The sequence below is a fragment of the Gymnogyps californianus genome, chromosome 13, assembly GCF_018139145.2.
Source record: "Gymnogyps californianus isolate 813 chromosome 13, ASM1813914v2, whole genome shotgun sequence".
Lineage (NCBI taxonomy): Eukaryota > Metazoa > Chordata > Aves > Accipitriformes > Cathartidae > Gymnogyps > Gymnogyps californianus.
In genome coordinates, this window is record NC_059483.1 from 3,830,044 (window position 1) to 3,848,734 (window position 18,691).

Here is an 18,691-nt window from a genome sequence, read left to right on the forward strand (position 1 = left end):
AGAAAAATTGATTTGGGGCTATTATGGACTAAACCAACATTTTCCCACTCTATTACCAGTGTTTGTTGCATATACCAAGCTGCATTTTTCATACAGGTATGTTTGTGTTGCCAAAGGTAACAGGGGGTATGACGGGCACTGTGAGCGTGCAGAAAGTATTAGGAATAATGTTTTCTCAATATTGAGTCAATACTATTAATGGTAACATTTTTAAAGACTTCTTGGACAACTCACAATTAACATTTCTTCAGTCTTCTTAAATTATCAAGCATTATGAAAATAGACAAGGTCATTGTTTTATCTGCAATAAAGTCAACGGAATTGCCGGAGATACAGCAAGAGTTTTACACATATAATTACCACTGTGGTAATTTATTCAATAAAGCTCTCATTTAATTACAGGAACCTATTACACTGAGTGATGTGTTAAGCGTGATTTATATCTCAGATGTAAATATTCAGAAAGAGGCCTCCCATAATGAAAGCAGCTCCTCGCTGGTCTCCGTCCGCATTTCACTTCGGCGTGCCGATACAAGAGGAGGGCACATCGGCAGGTCAGGCAGCTGCCGGATGGTCTGCGTGCCTGGGGATTTACAGGCAGAAAAGAAGGTGGCTCAAGCAGTGCGGTCTGCAGCAGTGCTGCACAGCCCCAGGAGTTGTCCCAGTGGGACGGATGCACTCGACCCCCCTTAACCAAACAGCAGCAGTTCGGTACAGGCTCCAAAGGAGGTAAAGGCCTGAGCCGTAGCATCCAGCACATCCTCTAGGAAACCCACAAAGGAGCAGAGCGACACAGTGAAAGTTGTGGGTACGAGGAGCCTCGTGCATACCTCTCCCATTGTATGCAATTTGACTACGAGCCAACTACTCTATCCCATAAATATGACAGCCTCAGTGAGCCTTCCTTGAGCTCTCCCTGCTAGGCAGCCTGGCTGCATGGCGGTGATCTCCCCTTGAGCTGGAACGCCTCTCCAGGTTGCTTTCCTGAAGCAGCGAGATCTTTTACCAACGACAGATTGTTGGATGAGCCCAATTTGAGCTCTCCCTGGACGGCAACTGGACTGCATGCCAGGCAACTCTCCCCTTGAGCAAGGATGCCTCTCAATGTTAAGAGATATTAGTCTTTTTAGCTTAAATAAGTAAGTTTTAAAATAGAATGAATCACTTGGAGTTATAATGTTGTGTGATTTAGTATGCTGTTTGCTTAGCTCTACTTACTTAGCATGAATAGCTGGATGTCCTGAACTTGTACTGAACGTGTACCTCCTTAGTCAAAACAGGGGCCTCCAGAGCCAGCGTAAATCAGCAGATAAGGAGGCTTCAAGGCTACAACCATCAACAGTACCTGCAACTCGACAAGATAACGAATGGCCTGTCTGGAGACAGGGAAGGAATCCAATACGGGGTCAGAAGGTGTCAGGCCAGAATCACAACTGGACCAAAGCGTGCATGGAAGATGAGCGACGAGAGTGTGAAGAATGCGTGAGGGGCGGGTGACTACTCTGTAAGGGTATAATAGCCCAGGGATTTCTTTGTTCGGGTTGTTCCGTCCTTCCTTTTTCCTTCCTTCCTTCCTTCCTTCCTTCTTCCTTCCTTCTTCCTTCCTTCCTTCCTTCCTTCCTTCCTCTCCTTCTCCTTCTCCTTCTCCTTCTCCTTCTCCTTCTCCTTCTCCTTCTCCTTCCTCTCCTCCTCTCCCCCCCAGCCCCTTTGGGGTCACCCAGCTGGAGCTGACCCTGCTGCTGTACCACTCTATTAAATTATTTCTTTTTATAAGACTCGATGCCTGAGAGTCTGTTTCGGGAAACCGAGGCTCGAACTTTGGAGCGAACTAACACCGGACGTCTGGACGGATCGGTAAGTGATTAATAGCATGCTAAACTTTGAAATCCTAACTAAGTGATATAGAGGATTGATTGTGCACGTATGATTCCCTTAGCCATAAACCGTTGACCAAGTCTGGGACTAAGATTGGATCCCGCCGCACCTGAGCTCCATTAGGAGCAAGGGGGTCTGTTCCGAACCTCGTGACTCAGCGGGAGGGTCTCCCTTACCTCTTTGCATCTCCGATCTCTGTGCAAATCAAGGAAAATTGATTCTAACTTGATTTTCCTTTGTATGTTTCTCCCGTGTAGTAAGTAATAGAGTGAACCTTGCCATCGAACTCTGTTAAGTCGCACTTTTACAGATTCCTTAAGGATCCTAAATCACTCATCCGTGACACCCAGGGCTTGCAACTGGGAGCAGTATTTCATATCGGCACCTTAGAAGCTGGCAGCGATCATTTTGGAAACACTTAGCGTCCACTGTTGGAAGCACGACTGATGCTTCCTTGCTCTCCAGGAGTGTGGCCCTCGGCCACCAGTTGCAGACACAAGCCGGTGGTGAGCTGTGACACATGACTTACGTTATGTCCTCTTTTCTATGTTATGCCCACCAACAAACACTGAGAAAGTTGAAATGGTAGAATTTTGTCAGTAAGCCTGCCCTCCTTCTGCATCCATCAAGACACTGCATCTGAAATAATAAAGTATGAATCCATACTGATTTGCACTAAGTTAGAAACAGAGAGAATTTTTTTTTCGTATTGTGGAAAAATAAATATTCCTCATACTTGCAAATAAGTTGTTTCTTATTGGTATGATATTACGCACTTGTACATGCAGTGTGCTCGCAGCTGCCTGCCTGCACTCGCTCCCCTCACTGCTCTTCTTCCTCTGCCCTTGGGTTACCCAAAAGCCGATGGAGACTCTGCACAAAGCTTTTAAACCCCAGAGCTTTTAAAGGGAGATATATTTAGAGCTGTGATAAATCACTGCCTCTGCATGAACTGTACCTGTGCCATTTTAATACCAAAAGCATAGCAAATTATTCTATTACTTAAGTCTTTTCCTCCACAGATCTCAGAGCTTTCACAAAAAACAGTAGAATGAAGCAGTTTATATTTGAACATAACACGTTTTCAATACCATCTCTCAGAAGACGATCACTTATTTTATCACAAATTTAAACAACAACAAAATCCTCAAATCCAGTCAAACCCAGCCATGCCAAGCCTGACAGAAGTTGATGACACTCATAAAAGGCACGGCTTTCTAAAGAGACATCTTTCTCGTGGAAAGTGTTAGCCAATTGATAATACAGGTAATATTCAGCACTCTACATCTATGCTGATATATAAAACTGCTGTCAAAGCTGCTGTCTTTATTGGCATCATCATGAATACTTTGCTCCCGAGGTAAAGACATTGTTGTCAGAAGTAGCTGAAAACATTATGTAAGATATTTCTCAGTTTAACTACATAAAAGTCTGTTGTTAGAAACTCTTCAGGACTCCTTAACATCAGAAAAAGCACATTCACAATAGCACGTCGCACTTAAAATCTTCAAAGAGCATTTTACCTGGGAAAAAAGCACGGAGTCGGTGTGACTAGTCACTCCAGGCATGGGCAAACCTAGCTGTGACTGCCCACGTCGCATCCACGTCCTGTGCACAGACCTGCCGAGGGGTCGTACAGACTTAGAGAAATCCAATTGATGAGGAAACTACTCAACAACTGACCTTCAAGAGGCTGAAATAAGAAAATCAATCCAGCCACAGACGGCCCCTCGCAAAGCTCTGGAGTTGTGTATCATCGTGGCAGCGCACCCAGTGTCTGTCAGCAACGCTAAGGAGCGACAGGCATCTGTGGCGGAGCAAAGCATAAATCCTGCTGCGCCCGTTGCTGCACCCATTGCTGCGCCCATTGCTGCACCCATTGCTGCGCCCATTGCTGCATTCTCCTTCACCATACACTGAAATTAGTACCATAAACGAAAGGAATAAACCATTGCCTCCCTCAGCGCTGGCCTTATTTAACCTTGCTGTAATTTGACAGATAAAACAAGCCACTGAAGACCAAATCTACAAAAAGATTTCAACAGTTTGCCACCTTGTGGAATCAAAACGCAGAGATGCTTGCTCAGGGGTAAGCCTGTGCCTCGGTCCCGTTGCAGTCTCAGCCCTTCCTAATGACCCCCTGCCCCGTTCAGGGGATCAGAGGTGAGCACATGCCCGCACCGTTTCGCCCCGTTGCCGTCCCCATGACATTTTATCCCACTCAGCTCTTCCCTCTATTCTAATTTGACTGAGATGGAGAAACCTCGCGCTCTCTAGAGATCGATTCTCCTCAAGCGCAGCACATAAATGAATATTTTAGAAGTCATATAAATGCAGCCCTTTCCATTTTTCTTTTCCACTTCTGCTGTATGAAGGCAGATGCTGGTACCAGTTTATGGCGTTAAGCTCCCATCTCAGGGGCAAGCAGAGATTCCTGGCGTTCCAGCCGAGGAACCTTCCTTACCAACCTTCCCCTTTCTAGGGCTCCCTCCTAAGCGCCAAAAATAACATACGCTGCTGTTTAGTATGTAACTTTTGACATAATTTTAACTCCCACTCAGCTTAACAGTTGATTATTAAAAATGTGTGATTGCTCATTTGTTCTAGAAAACATCTTCCAGAGGTCCTGTGCATCAGCGGTCTGCAGTGACCTCTTTGTCAGTAAAAAACAAATCTGCACCGCAACTACCAATGTGTGAAACCGTCTTTAATAAGAAAATGCTCTCTACATATGGTTACATTCTTTAGCACATAGTGGTCAATAGCTAATACGATGTACCTTAAATGTGGCTATAGGGAATTAACACTTGACACCTTAGGGTTCCCCTGCAATAGCCCTACGCTTTTGACTTCAAAGGCAATAGAAGAGTAATATTGAGATCAAAGAATTCCAGCACAATTACAGTTTTTGAAGTTTGCAAGCCACAGAAACTGGAGGCATTTTAGTTCATTTGCTCTTGTAGTTTTCTGAAATCCTGAATACTTTGAGTCACTTTTCAAACTTTTGATGCAAACTAATGTTTTGATGCACAAGGGTCTGAAAATGCCAGGGAATTCCAGATTAATCCATGCTGACAGCAAGGGCTCTCTTTATTTTTCCGTTGTTTGTGCAGATAGTTTGAAAGGTTTGGAAAAAAAAAAAAAGCTCTGCTGTACGTTCTGATGAAAAGTGAGCTCTGCTAGTTGGGGCAAACACTATCTTTTCAAATATGTATATGCAGCAGTCCTTGTTTTTGAATGAGGCATACAAAAATGTAGGAAGTTGTTTCTACATTTCACTGCCACTGGAATACTTTGCCTTTTCCTGCTCCTTGCTTGTGCACCCTCCAACGGACATAACGGCAGCAGATCAGTTAAGATTCTGGGCTCCTTTGCACGCTGCTGCTCTGCCATTTTAAGTCTCTGATGCAGTTTTATTCTGTAACTGGTTTATGAAGGTATGTAACCATCCGCTCATTGCCATCATTGGCTGAGCAATGCTCGCTTCTGCTTCTTCCCAGCTTGCTCACGCAATCACGGGATACAAGTATAGGTCTAATGTCACTCCTAAAATCTCAACCAAGGAATAGCTCCAGCCCAACTTTCTTTTATAATCGATAGATCAGACACAAATAGTAAGTCAGACACTCAGAAATGGACGATTTCCCCATGCACTGTGCCAGAGGCACAGTTGCCCATTTCCTGCTACATATGTTTCTCAAATCTCTTTATCCTTTTCTATATTTAAGCAATCTTTTCCTCTTCCTCATCTACTTGCTTTTATCAATATTGGTTATCTTGCTTCCTCTCGTGAAAATTATCCAGATTGCTAGATGACGGATCATTTCAAATAGACAATTGTGCTTATCGTGAAATTCAGTATTTTTGCGGGAAAGTATTTTTAACTTCTTGCTGCACAGCCATTTGTAACCAAACTCTCCAAAGCACAATGAATGCTCGGTCCTTTTCCCAGTTCTTGAATGGAACAGCAGACACTGTTTTAAGGCTTACCTATGGCACAGGCTAGAACATACATCCAATATTCACTCAATTACCATGACAACACGTCCATGCTTAATATTCCAAACTAACCATAAAACTTCAGTAGCAAACATTTTAATCAGGCCTTGCAATCCATATTATTTAGTGACCCAAAATCTTATCAGACAGTGCTGTGAGTAAAACCTGACCAAGTCAAATTCCACTTGAAAAGCAAAATATGGGCAACCACCACAGCTAGCCAGAGAGCCAGCCCCTCAGAGCCCGTGCACGTGGGAGAAACTCGGTCGTGTTGGAGTTTCTGGAGACTATGAAACAGAAAAGCTGTCAGCATTCTTTGTGCATGGGGATTCCCGAAAGTCGCATTACATTACGTGCTTAAGTGTTCAGCTTGGAAACTAAATTGCTTATCCTTTACAAGAGATAATCTTTGAACATAGCAGTGCACCATGTTAACTCCATTTGTCCAGAAGACTGTCCTGGGCAGGTAAAGTGATTATAAATCTTGGCAATACTCTGTATATCTTGGGGGGGGGGTAAAGTAGGGTAACAACATCCTCTTTCTGCACTGCAAAGTCCTTGTAAAACCGGCTATATACAGCAATAAATCTGTTTATTTTTGTTATGGTTCTTCCATCACTCTCTGACTGCTTCTGTTTTCTTTTTGAAAGCACTTGATTGTACCATTCTCTGTCTGTTTTCAACATCATAAAATGAAATTCACTTCATTGATCAGAAGATGACCTCTATCCAGTGCCTCTTAGATTAAAGATAACAGCAGGCTGCTGTCTAACTGAGAAATAATTTCTTCAGCTCCTTCAGCTCCTCTTTATTATGATTGCTTCCTAACATATCACTTAAAAACTGGAAGGGAAAACAAATGAGAATATCTTCTCCCAGTGTTTGTATTTTGACTTTACCAACAAACACACACACACACACACACACACACACAGCAGCACTCATTGCTTTAGAATAATTCATAATTCTTCTGTGGAAGATGAAGAAAATATTTAGCTGTAGATAGAAGAGCTGAAGAAAGGGGTAAAAATGGATTGACATAAAACCTACTTTTTGCCTAAAAGACTTTATGCTTTAAAACAGGAAAAATGGTAGATGTAAATTCATGTGAAATTTAAACTGTGCATATTCAGGAACAGGTTTTTAAATATCAGCATTAAAGATCACGTTAGAATATATTATCACATTCTGCACTGTAGCATGTGTTACATATTTATAACAAGGAAAGCATGAAAGACTAATCATACACTATGAATAATGCCATGTTTTTACAATGAGATTTGCAAAGCGTTATCCCAGACATTCGCTTCTGCTGGGGGCAGGAGAAGGGAGAGGCTCCTCCACCACGGACCGCTCGGCTGCTCCGCACCCGCTGCAGGACCGTCCCACTTCAAAGGTGTTCGGCGGACAGTGACATTTATCTGAAAAGACGCATAAATGCCTGTGTTATTTCAGCTATTTCAGGCCTATCGCTGAGCTGCAGGAGAGGTTGCAGTCGGCAGCAAATGCTGCACTTTGTTCCCAGGGCCCTGGGCCCTGCCGCCTTGGCGAAGCGATGGGAGTTCTGGAGGGCTTGTCAGCCTCAGGAAAGCCTCTCAGCTTCAGTCTTCCCGTCCTTCACTTCATCCTGTTGAAGAATGCACTCTTTACGAATAAAATGAACTTTTCTTTTTCTTTTCCCCCAACAAAACTTTGAGTGCCTCAGACACTGGAATGCGTTTTTGACAGCTGACCTTCTTTTATCAAGTAATACATCATCAAAGCAACACAAATCTGATAGTGTATTACACTGGTACAGATGAAATACTACACAAATATATCATCCAAGTAATGCCGGTTTTATGGTCTGTTTGCCCTAATATAGGCTACCCAGCAGAAGCCCTTTCCAGTGTACTGGGCTTTTCTTGCTTTATTTAAGGAGAGGGGTCTTTCAAAAGGTAGAGAATAGAGAGAAAATGTGTTTCTTTCTGGCTGTGGTGTGTACCGCTGCTCCTTTCACGTGATGCAACAAAAGCTGTGACTGAAGTAGTCTATAAGGCTAATAAAAATTATAGCTGCCTTCTTTGCTTTGCTCAAGGGGTATGGTGCTGTAGCCCAGTCTGCGGGGTCCCCAGGGAGCTTGACGTGGAGAACAGGGGCTCGGTGCATTTGGGATTCTCTGCGAGGGTGGAAAGGCAGCACTTGGCCTCTGCGGAGAGATGTCCTCAGATTGCACTGCAAGAAATTTAGATTGAGATTACAAGAGTGAGCATGAAAAGAAATACCAGTAGTAGTTCTGCAAGAAGGGGATATGTTCAATGGGATAAAGAATCAGCTACAACAGAGTTTGCTCATAAAGCATATCAGTTGCTTTTCAGTGTTCTGTACCCGTAGGTGAAGGACAGCCTTTAAAAATGTTGATAGCATATCTACCATGAACTTTTTGTACTTCGTTGGCCAGTTGTAACTTCTAAACAAAATTTAACTTGCCCAGGCTTCAAAACTCAGAACGCATTCCCAGGAGAAAAGAGCAGCTATTGCTCAAGGTCAGTCTCAATCACAGAGTGGTGGAATAAAGAAAGCCTGAGCATCCCCTAGCTAGGAAAATATCATCTGGGAATCATCTCTGTTTTGTCAAGAAGAAAGTCCTTGGGATCGGGACTCTCCTCCACTCCGGGGCTGCACTGGGACTGAGGCTCTGCTGTAGACTTGTTCCCTGACATCATACTGGAATAAGACAAACATTAATTCAGAAAACTTGTTCTGCAGAAAACTTTCTGCATATTCTAACGTGTTACTAAATTTCCCTGTGTCCCCTTTTAAAAAAAGAGATGAGGTGTTTGGGTTGGTAACACCATTGTTCCCTTTAGGTGCAAGGAACCCAAATTCCCTGATGGGCAAAGTCGTTTTGAGATGGTTAATCCATAAGGCGTGCAACACATCGCAGTGCAGAGCCTGCCATTGTTTCAGACAATTTTATGTGATCTGTGATTTTCAACACTACTGAAAGCACACAGATAGGTTGACAGATACATTTGCTATGTAATATTGGCTCTGCAATGCTAATATGGCTGTTGCCTGACATTTTATATAACAACATTTATATAACCCAAGTTCCTGTAATTTCTAAGTTACCTGATGCACCACGAAATTTAAAACCACCGATTCCGTTTTCTTCACTTATCAACTTAAAGCTCGTGATGAATCAAGTGATATCAGAGAAGATAAATTATGCTGCTGTTTATTTACAGTTTACATCCCTGCAGTTGATGTACCTCATGCAGGAATTGACCTTTGGAAGAACTATAGCAGCACATTATTTTTGCAGCAGTACAATTGATGGAAATTGATGATGCCTGAAAAACACACAATTATAGTGTCTTGATTAAAAATGGAGCACATTTCAATGAACTTTTTCCCTTCTTCGCATGATTATGATACACAAGCACTAACATTAATAGTATTTTTTTATATAATGAACCATAAAATTACAGTTGGCAGTCAAGAGCACTCTAGCAGATAAGTAAGGCAATTTTCCTCATCATTTTTCCCTTTGTTGTCAATCTTGTTGCATAGCCCATTGCCTTTTCAATGAGCTGTAATGTGAATATTCAAGATCTTGCTTTTCCCCGGTGTATATATTCCAGTTGAAATAATTCAGTTTCATGCCACCCATTTTAATAGGTTTTATTAAGTAAACTTAATATTTTTAGGTTTTCCACTAGTACTAGAATTTGCCTGCGCATTGACAAAAAGAATAATGGCATTTAAATTGTACAGGTTTCATGCAGATCAGCAAAAGTGCTTATTGAGCTTGCTGTGCAAACACGCTTAAAAGTTTGGTTTTGATTTTGCTCTAATACCGTCTTTCTCTCTGTACAGGAGGTTTTATGAAGTTTAGACTTGTTTGAATACTTAACCCACATAAGTATGACAATCTATTTATCAGTTTAGAGTGACCTGAGTTACAAGAAACATACATTATAGCTATTAGCTCTCATATTAAAGCATTTTAAGAAGCATTTACTTCATGCTATTTCCAATTGTCTGGCAATTTACAAATCTTGATGTAAATTACAGTTACTGTAGTATGAGAGATGAGTAAAATATCGCATGGCCTCATCTGTGTCTTACATGGAATAAAATGGCAATAAAGATTAATACGTTATGTAGTTTGGAGTTAGAAAAAAAGATGTGAAGTGCTCTTGAGGGGAATTATCATTCTCACTTCCCACTACATGCGAACAAGTGGCTATCAGATAATCACAGCTTTCTCCTGCTCCAGCAGTAGGATGAAGTCTGGGCTCCACTGAAGACAAAAAGTTGGTGAGTGTGACCTCCTCCACAGCTTGCAGTGCTGGGTGAGAAGGATCCTTCTCAAAACAAGTCTGAAAACATTACTTTTCTGTCCCCTTAGCTGCAAGATTTGTTCAGAGAGCTTAGCAGTCACGGAAAGAGATTATGTAGATAGCTCAGACTTGATAAAGATCGACACTTTATAGTCACAGTAAGTGCGGAGTCATGAGAAACTCATCTTCTGGACATGCCCAGACCTTGTGCCATCCTAAAGTCAGTCTGATTTTAGGCTGTTGTAAACTGCCAATTGTTTCCTGATTCTCACTCAAATCTCTCCTGATCATCTTACTAACCTTCCTTTTTTATTTGCGATTCACCAAGGACAGATGTTCTTTCTTCTTTATCTGAACAAGACGTCAAGAGGTGGGTGGGTTTTTATATGGCATCTAGCAATCCCTAAGAACAGCAATAGCACAGACAGACAAAAACACGTTAACTCTCTCTTCAACTCTCTCTTCGTAAATAAGAACCACAGTTACAAAAGGCTACCCTAAAAGTAGCAAGCAGTAACTCCTTGTTACAGTTCATTGCTCAGCCCTCTGCCAAGCACAAGATCCTGTCTCTGTTCTGAGACTTATTCCTGGCTTCACGTTTATTCACACTAATTCCAACAAAATTTTATGATCTTATAGTTTTACTTTTTCCCCACAGACTATGAAGCAAATAATACTAGTCACTGCCACTCAAGAAAAGCAAAATCAACAAATGTGACTTGGATATTGGGTAATGCTACTGAAATCCCCACATTCCTGGGATAGTTGTAGTTCGTTTCATGGCATTTGCTTGCAGACGTCTAGGAATTTGCAAGACTGTGCAGGTCAAGAATGTTGTTAAAAGAATTTTAAAAATTCAAGCGTTTCATCAAAGGCAGATTGTTTTATTTTTGTAACTTTTAGTCAGTGAAGGTAAGTTATCATTACGTCTTGTTACATTTTGTCAGATCAGCCTACACTAAGAGATGAAGTACCATATGGGTAAATAATCTATGCAACCGTAGTCCAAGTTAAGGGAGGTGACCGTTATTTTCATTTTGGATGTCTGTCACTATATGAAACACAATGCTTATCCTAGGGGGAAAAAAAGGCCTCCTAAGACCTCCTACATGGCTGATTTAAGTTTCTTGCAATATTCAATTGAATTTAGGGCTACATTCTGTGGTATTTAAACATATTAAATTCTTATTGACTTCAATGGGAGTGTTATTCAGTTAAAGACTGCATTACTTCAACTATTTTATTGAGCTCTACTTGAATAACCACGCATAAGTCCACTAGCTCACAAAGATCTCTACAAACACAGGACAAAAGAAGAAAGAATGAACTTAACCAAAAAATTCTAAAGAACTGAAAAGAAAAAAAATCTCTAAACTGAAAACGAGACATCACGATTTAACGGCGTAGATTTGAGTCTTATGTACTGCATTGTCAGTGATGCAGCTGTGATTTACCCATTAAAACCAGAGCATCTGGCAGCTGAGCAGCTGCACGTGGGCTCAGTGATGAGCGAAGGGTGCCACAGACCTCCCTCTCCTCCAAGAGCTCCTCTTCATCCAGGAGCTGAGCCGACACCACTGATAAATCTCCCTGATGGGATGAGGTTAGCCTCGTTTCTCTCACCACTTGCAATCAGCACCTTTGTTTTCATGTTCCCTCGGCAGCTGATTCCCAAATGCTTTGGGTTTGCACAATCTGCCTGAGACCTTCTTTTCAAGCAGTAGTATTTTTAAAGGTTTGTGAGTTACGTTAGGTTATGAAAATGAACTGGTCTGGGAGACCACTGTCTCTAACTGTGAGTAGTGTCATTGCGGATTTTGTTTGTTTGTTTCTGCAACAGTGCTTTTTTTCCCGTGGGTTCTTACCTGCAAGGAAACTGGAGAGGCAACTTTCAGTGAGAGTCACACCGCGCTCCTTTAAAAGGGACAACTCCTGTGAGAATTTCCCTGTGGTATCAATTCCCAGTAGGACCAAAGAGGAGGTCCAACATTTGAACATGCAAAGTTTGCACAAAATTGTTCTAAAGAAGTGAGGCCACCTTCCTGGTGAAAAGATGATGAGACCGAGCTGGCTGCCTCTCCAGGTGGCTTTGAAACAGTGGTTAGTTTTGTCCAATTTAAAGTGAACATGAGATCAGCTTCCCGCACTCATGGAAGTACTTACACGCTTGAATTAGCTGCAAGCTTGCACGACTGGTTCCTCAGATTTCAGCTCCAACAACTGCAATCCTTTCCTAAAATGAAGCTTAAATATAAAGTTGACCAAAGCCAATTTTTAGAAGAAACCACCAGTATATCCAACACAGACTACTTCTGATCACTAAGCAGCAAGAACTCCCTGCTAATTTCAATGGCCTATATTTCGAGCATAAGCTGGTCTGTTGTGTGAAAGCTGTTATTAAGCCAGATCAAGTCTATAAAATAAATCAGAGTTAAGACGAATAGCAATTAAATTTTGTTACAAGCTGTGAATGATGAGATATGTGTTTCTGATATAGAATACAAGCTGGTGAATAGGGATCCAATGTGAAAAAGAAAACACTGTATGACGGTTTTTGATATGTGTCCATATAACTTTCACATAAACAGTGGTGGCTAATCTTGGCTCAGAGAGCTCAGAAAAAAATCTGCGGCTGAGAAATGAAGAGTGTCAGGTTTGCAATGAGCTAATGTGGCAGAAGGTCAAGGTTGACAAATCAGCACCAGCTTAATGCCTCAAATATGTCCACTGCAGCATTAGTCTACGAAAGATAAATGAAGAAATTGTCAGCCAGCTCTAGTCTAAACAATGGAACAATTTGAAGTGGAGGGAATCATAATCTGAAGCAATTTGTTTCATACTGTACAATCATGATAAGGAAAATCTCAATTTTTCTCTATCAAATTGGGGTGTAAATAGGAGTTTCAACCAAAAATCTTTCATCAGAATAAAAGTCACATTTCAAGGTATCTTTAAGGATAAGAGCCAAGTTTTAACCTCAGTGATACAGCAGATATGAGAAAATAATTTTGGCTTGGTTGTGTAGCAGCAAATACAATGCTGCCAGTTGTACTGTCCATTTGGAGGTAGACAAGAACAGGTAGTTGCAATATGCATTCATGAGACGTGATGCTTAGCAGCAAGTCAGAAGAGCATTCTGGAAAACAAATTAATGCACATCCTCTGGCGAGGTAAGTTGCATTTGCGATTTATTTCTAGAAGGAGGAGATGGTCTTTTAGCTCATAAGGGATTCCTCCAAATCAGAGTACTCTCCTCTTTTGGCCTCCAAGGTAGCATATCGAAAGGAGCACGCAAGAATCATTATTTCTCACAGATGTACTAATGTTGGGTCTTCTCTTCTATCAAAGACATCATAGGGGTCTTCACTGTGAGCTACACAAGTAGAATGGCAGAGGGAAGACCCTGCAAAAAGAAATCTGACTAAATAGGTTGTAACATGTACGTTCCACTACATAAAAATGGTGAAGTAACAGTTAGTACATGATAAACCCACAAAGTGAAAGAAATTGAAATTTAAAATTCTCACTGATCCACTCTGTAACTTCACACTTCAGTTACAGATTTTTATTTCCACTCTTTCATGAGTCTCTGATCTTATGATTTTCTCTCCCATTTTCCAGATTTTAATGAGTCTATCAAGACATTTGTATAGCACTGAAGAGAAGGTTATGCAAAGTCTGAAGTAAATTCAAATTGATTTTGAGTACAAGGCACTTTAACTTAATAGGCATCTCCCTTTACTCAAAATGGCTCGTTACTACCACCTCACACTTCCAATCTCACATTGGTTATATTTAAATAAAACAGGTTCCCATTATCCTGTGTGCTTAATAATTCAAGGCCCAATCCTGTTCCCATTAATGCCGATGGGAGCTATTTGCTATTGACTCCAAAGAGAAGAGGTGTGAATGTGATATGCATATCATCAGATTCACTCCATTAGATGGCTGTAGGTTTCTGAAAATCCAAAGATTTCAGAGAGCTGATAGTTTGCAGAGAACTTACTATTCAGCAAGTCCAAGAATACGCCATATAATTATAATTTTGCGGATGAAGTTTTCTCAAACAAAATTATTCCTCGTATGATACTTAGTCCTGGTGACGCTGAAGAGACAATCTGTTGTATCCATTGGAGACATGAACAGTTCATCAGCGGTGATGCTCACATGCGATGATCCTGTTGCTTCTTTTGGAGATCCATCTCAAGTCTTTTCCTTCTGCTACTCTAATACTAGTCTTGAGTGTACTGTTTACTATCGGAAGGATTCCCTAGTACAGCAGCTACGTCCCCACAGGTACAGAAGGTACGGCTGTTGAAGCCATCCCAGTCTTTTGCATCCAGCCAGGTTTTGCCGGGATCGCTCTCCTTGGAGAAAGGGCTGTTCTGGACTTGTCTCTGTTGATTCCCTGCCATCTCATCACTGGCCAAAATGGCACCTCAAAGACAGAGTGACCGCAGGGGCAGAGACTGAAGCATTTGCATTCTCCACTGATTTTTCATACTTCCATAAGGCCCATTCTCCTAATCTCCTAAAGGCCTAATCTCCTAAAATCTACCTTGCAGCTAGATTTTAATCCCTCAGCTCACATACATTAAGTAGCTCTGTTAACTCTACACACAACAGTCTTATTTCTAAGTGAAAAAGTTTACTATTTATTTTTAAAAATAATAATCCAAACTTCAGCATAATGGCCTCCGGGGTGTTATGATTTAAAATATAGTTAAAATACTTTAAATAATAACATGATCTTAATAGAACATTTTTTAATACATTTGCTTTTTACTGCTCATGTACTCAAAGTTCTGGAGAGTGTATCAGCAATGTTAGTAAGAGTATAGATTTGTACAATGACAAAATCTGAAGCAACAAATTTTTATATTTTTTTTAATATTAGTTTCAGATCAACTTCAACTGTAGGTCGGAGAATGGCAAAAACAGTCCTTGAAAAACCTGTAGATGGTAATCAATGTTTATGTACTTGAAAAACCTATAGATGATAACAATGTTTATGGTAAAGTGGTATTTGGTAGTACTAATGAAATCTATGAAATTATTTACATGTTTAATGAGATACATATAATTACACAGTTTCTTGGATTGGGGGAGCCCAGGTATGAAGGAGAGAAGCACCACAGGCAATTTTAAAACACCTGAGATCCTAAAACTAAAGGAACTTCCCATCCCCAGCTCACAAAGCCCACTCATCCTCAGGCTATGACCCTTATAGCCTAAAAGACATGTTTTCAGGTGCAATATCCAGGCAGATTTTATAATTAATTATATTTTCCTATAATTCTTCAAGGAAGTTGCACAAAAGGAGAAAAATCACTAGCAAAACGGTATGATCTGAAGCAATAAAAAAAAAGAAAACAAAAATAAAAAGAGGAAGACAAAGGAGACTGCTCTAAAATTAGTCTGTGTTTTTAAGATGTGTCTCACAAAATGATTTTTAGGCTGTGGTGGTGTAAACCAACCAACGCTATTGACAGAACGATGACAGGCTATTGACTCAGGGTGGGGAAGGATCCAGCCCGTGTACATCACATCTCTCTCGCTGGAATTTGAGCCCTCTAAGGTTACAGAGAATGGATTCTATAAAACTAAACCTAAAAAGTGTATTATTTCTCAGAGGACACAGCTGTAACAAGCTTTTCCTGATGGCAAAAATCCAATTATTGTAGTAAAGGTTGTGCTCAGTTATTTCTCACTTCATGTCAAAGCAAATTGTAAAATGAGGTGCATGGGAACTCTGCTACTCTACCTTTACTGATACATAAGCTTACACTCTACCATTTTTGTTGTTGTTAGTAAGACAACAGAGGGAAAAACTGAAGGCTAATGTCATCAAGTACTGGCTAAGAGTGTGATATATAGATTTTTTTTGTATTTCTCAAGAACTGCAAAGAAAAGTTTAGCATAGATTGGATCAAATATATATTTTTCTTTGGTGACAGAAATAAAGTTATCTTCATCTCTATTGAATTTTTCTTCTTCTTAGGTAGTAGTGTATGTTAAACTAGTACAAGTGCTTTTTCTATTTGCTTGGCAGAGGAAAAGAAAAAACCCCACTCAAAACTAAAGGCTAAAGCAATTATTCCTAGCTGTATCTTTGCTTTCTGTGAACTGGCAGTATGGCTTGCAAGGAAAGCTGATTTTTTTTTTTTTAAGGACACCAAGGGCAGTAAGAATGAAGACCTTGGTGGATTGTCTGCACTGGCCACTGCAAAGGATTGATGCCATACTCCTCACATTGTCAAGCCATTGCTCACAGCAATGTAACCTCAGAGCGAAGACCGCTTTGAACATCTCCTCCATACTTTCCTAACTTAGTGTCATTAGTACAATAGCTGTTAAATGCCTGTTTTCTTTCTTTTTTTCATTTTTAACTTTCCTTTCAGATGTTATGAGCATATGGAAGAAGGGCACTTCAAACAACGCTCACTTGGGCTTGCTTTCCCTCCCATCTGGTCCTTCCACTGGGATGGCCTCCCACACCTGAAACACCCAGTTCTTCTCTCCTCTTTGGATCATGGGTGAAGTTACACGTTTCATTTGCTGCAGCTACTGGACTCAGACATAGAGAACCGTTTCTCTTCCACATTAGTTGATATATCTGCTAAATATCTCCTACGCATCTCTTTTCTGCAGGATTATACATGCAGCTGCAGCTACATTCATTTTTCTGCTCAAGAATTATAAAGGTGGACTTACTGCCTCTCTCACATTAATATAATATGTAAATACAAGTTAGGAGATGACTTGCATCCACTTTTGGCAAGTTCAGCACAGATTAGATCCTGCAGTAGGACCTAAGCTGGGCTGAGATTCATGGACAGAACCAGTGCCCAACGGCAGCTGTAGGCAGCAGAAAATCTGGGCTGCATCCCTTTGCCATGAATAAGCTAAAACACAGCTTAAACTCAGGAATTTTTCTGGGCAGGCCACTTTGACTGACCTCACTTGAGATGACCTAATTCAGTTTATGAAATTTTTTTTAGGCATTTGCTAAAGAAGACTAAATCAAACAAACAAAACAGAAAGCCGCCGCAGATTAAGTCTGACCTGTTGCGCCCCAGATTGAACTGAGGCCAAATTCTGCTTGACATTCACAGTTGTGAATAAGCTTTCTCTGTCAAATGGGCACTGCTAAGCCACATGCAAAATACAGTTAAGCACAAAATCCAGCCTTCTTCATATTGATGGGATAAAGCAGCACCCAGTGAGGAAAAGGACAGCAGAACCGGGCCCAAAACTCAAGTTTAAACCAGTTTACATTAAAAAGATATTTGAAAGAAAGACCATGCAATATGACTACTGTGTTTAAAAAAGTGGTTAGCGCTCACAAAGATGCACTACTCATCAATTGGAAAGATGCTACATCCATATTTGAAAATCATGTCTATTGGACTGATCAGTTTGAACTTATTAGGTAGGCATCTGCCTTCGGTTGAGCTAGCACTAATTTGGTATTGTTCTGTTGAAGCTGACTACAAAGTTAGATAGATGAGTCCTTAACTGACAATTATTTGCTGACTCCTAACAGTACGATCTGTAGTTAGACAGGAATTTCCCAAAACAAATACTAAACATGCTGCTTTTAGCATACACTAGGCTGGGGGGGGGCGGGGAACCACTTTCCAGGCATTCAAGAGATTTGCCTATTTTAATTATTATATGGCAGTGATTAGGAAACAGCGAGAAGTGCTGTCTTTAGTGGTCCCACTTAAGTGCCTTCATTTGGGTTTCATTTTGGGTTTTCATCCCAAATAGCTAAGACCGAGATCCCTTTTCTGTTTTGAGATATGATGTTCAGTAAACATCTAAATGGCACCTTCAGTAATAGGGGTTTTTTCATTCAACACTCTTCCAAAAACAATGAACAAGCCAAATCTCAGAAAATTCTGCAGGATATAGTTATGTTTGCTGTAATGCTCTTAGTAAGACTAATACATAAAAGGCAATAGAAATACGATTTGTAGGAGCACACTGAGACTAACTTTACGAAACTGCCCTTTACTCAACCTGAAAGGCTTTTAATAATGCTGTGACACGCAAGACATGCTTCCACCAAACTGATATTTATTTATTGACCCCAATCTTGTGACACAGGTCAGGGCTACAAAGGGTTATTTGCCAGACACAAGGCAGGGGCTTGCCCACTGGCTACTGTCAGAGTCCTTAAGTCTGTTTTCATTTATCTTAGCAAAAATCTTGCCCAAGTAAAAGCTGCAGGGCTTGACTCTCAAAGTTTAGAACAGGTTCATTTCTCAAATTAAAATTTTATAGGGCCTTGGCTGTCAGAGCAATTTCCAGACATGCCAGCCTTCGTCACTTCTGCTGACACCGGGTTGCCTACAACCCTGTCTGCAGCCGCCGTGATCCCTTGCCACCGCTCGGGAGGTTTGTTCTGCCCTTGGATCTGGGGAAACCCCACCAGCAGCTTATCCCCCTGTTTGCCTTCTCCTTCACCCCAACACAACCGTGCT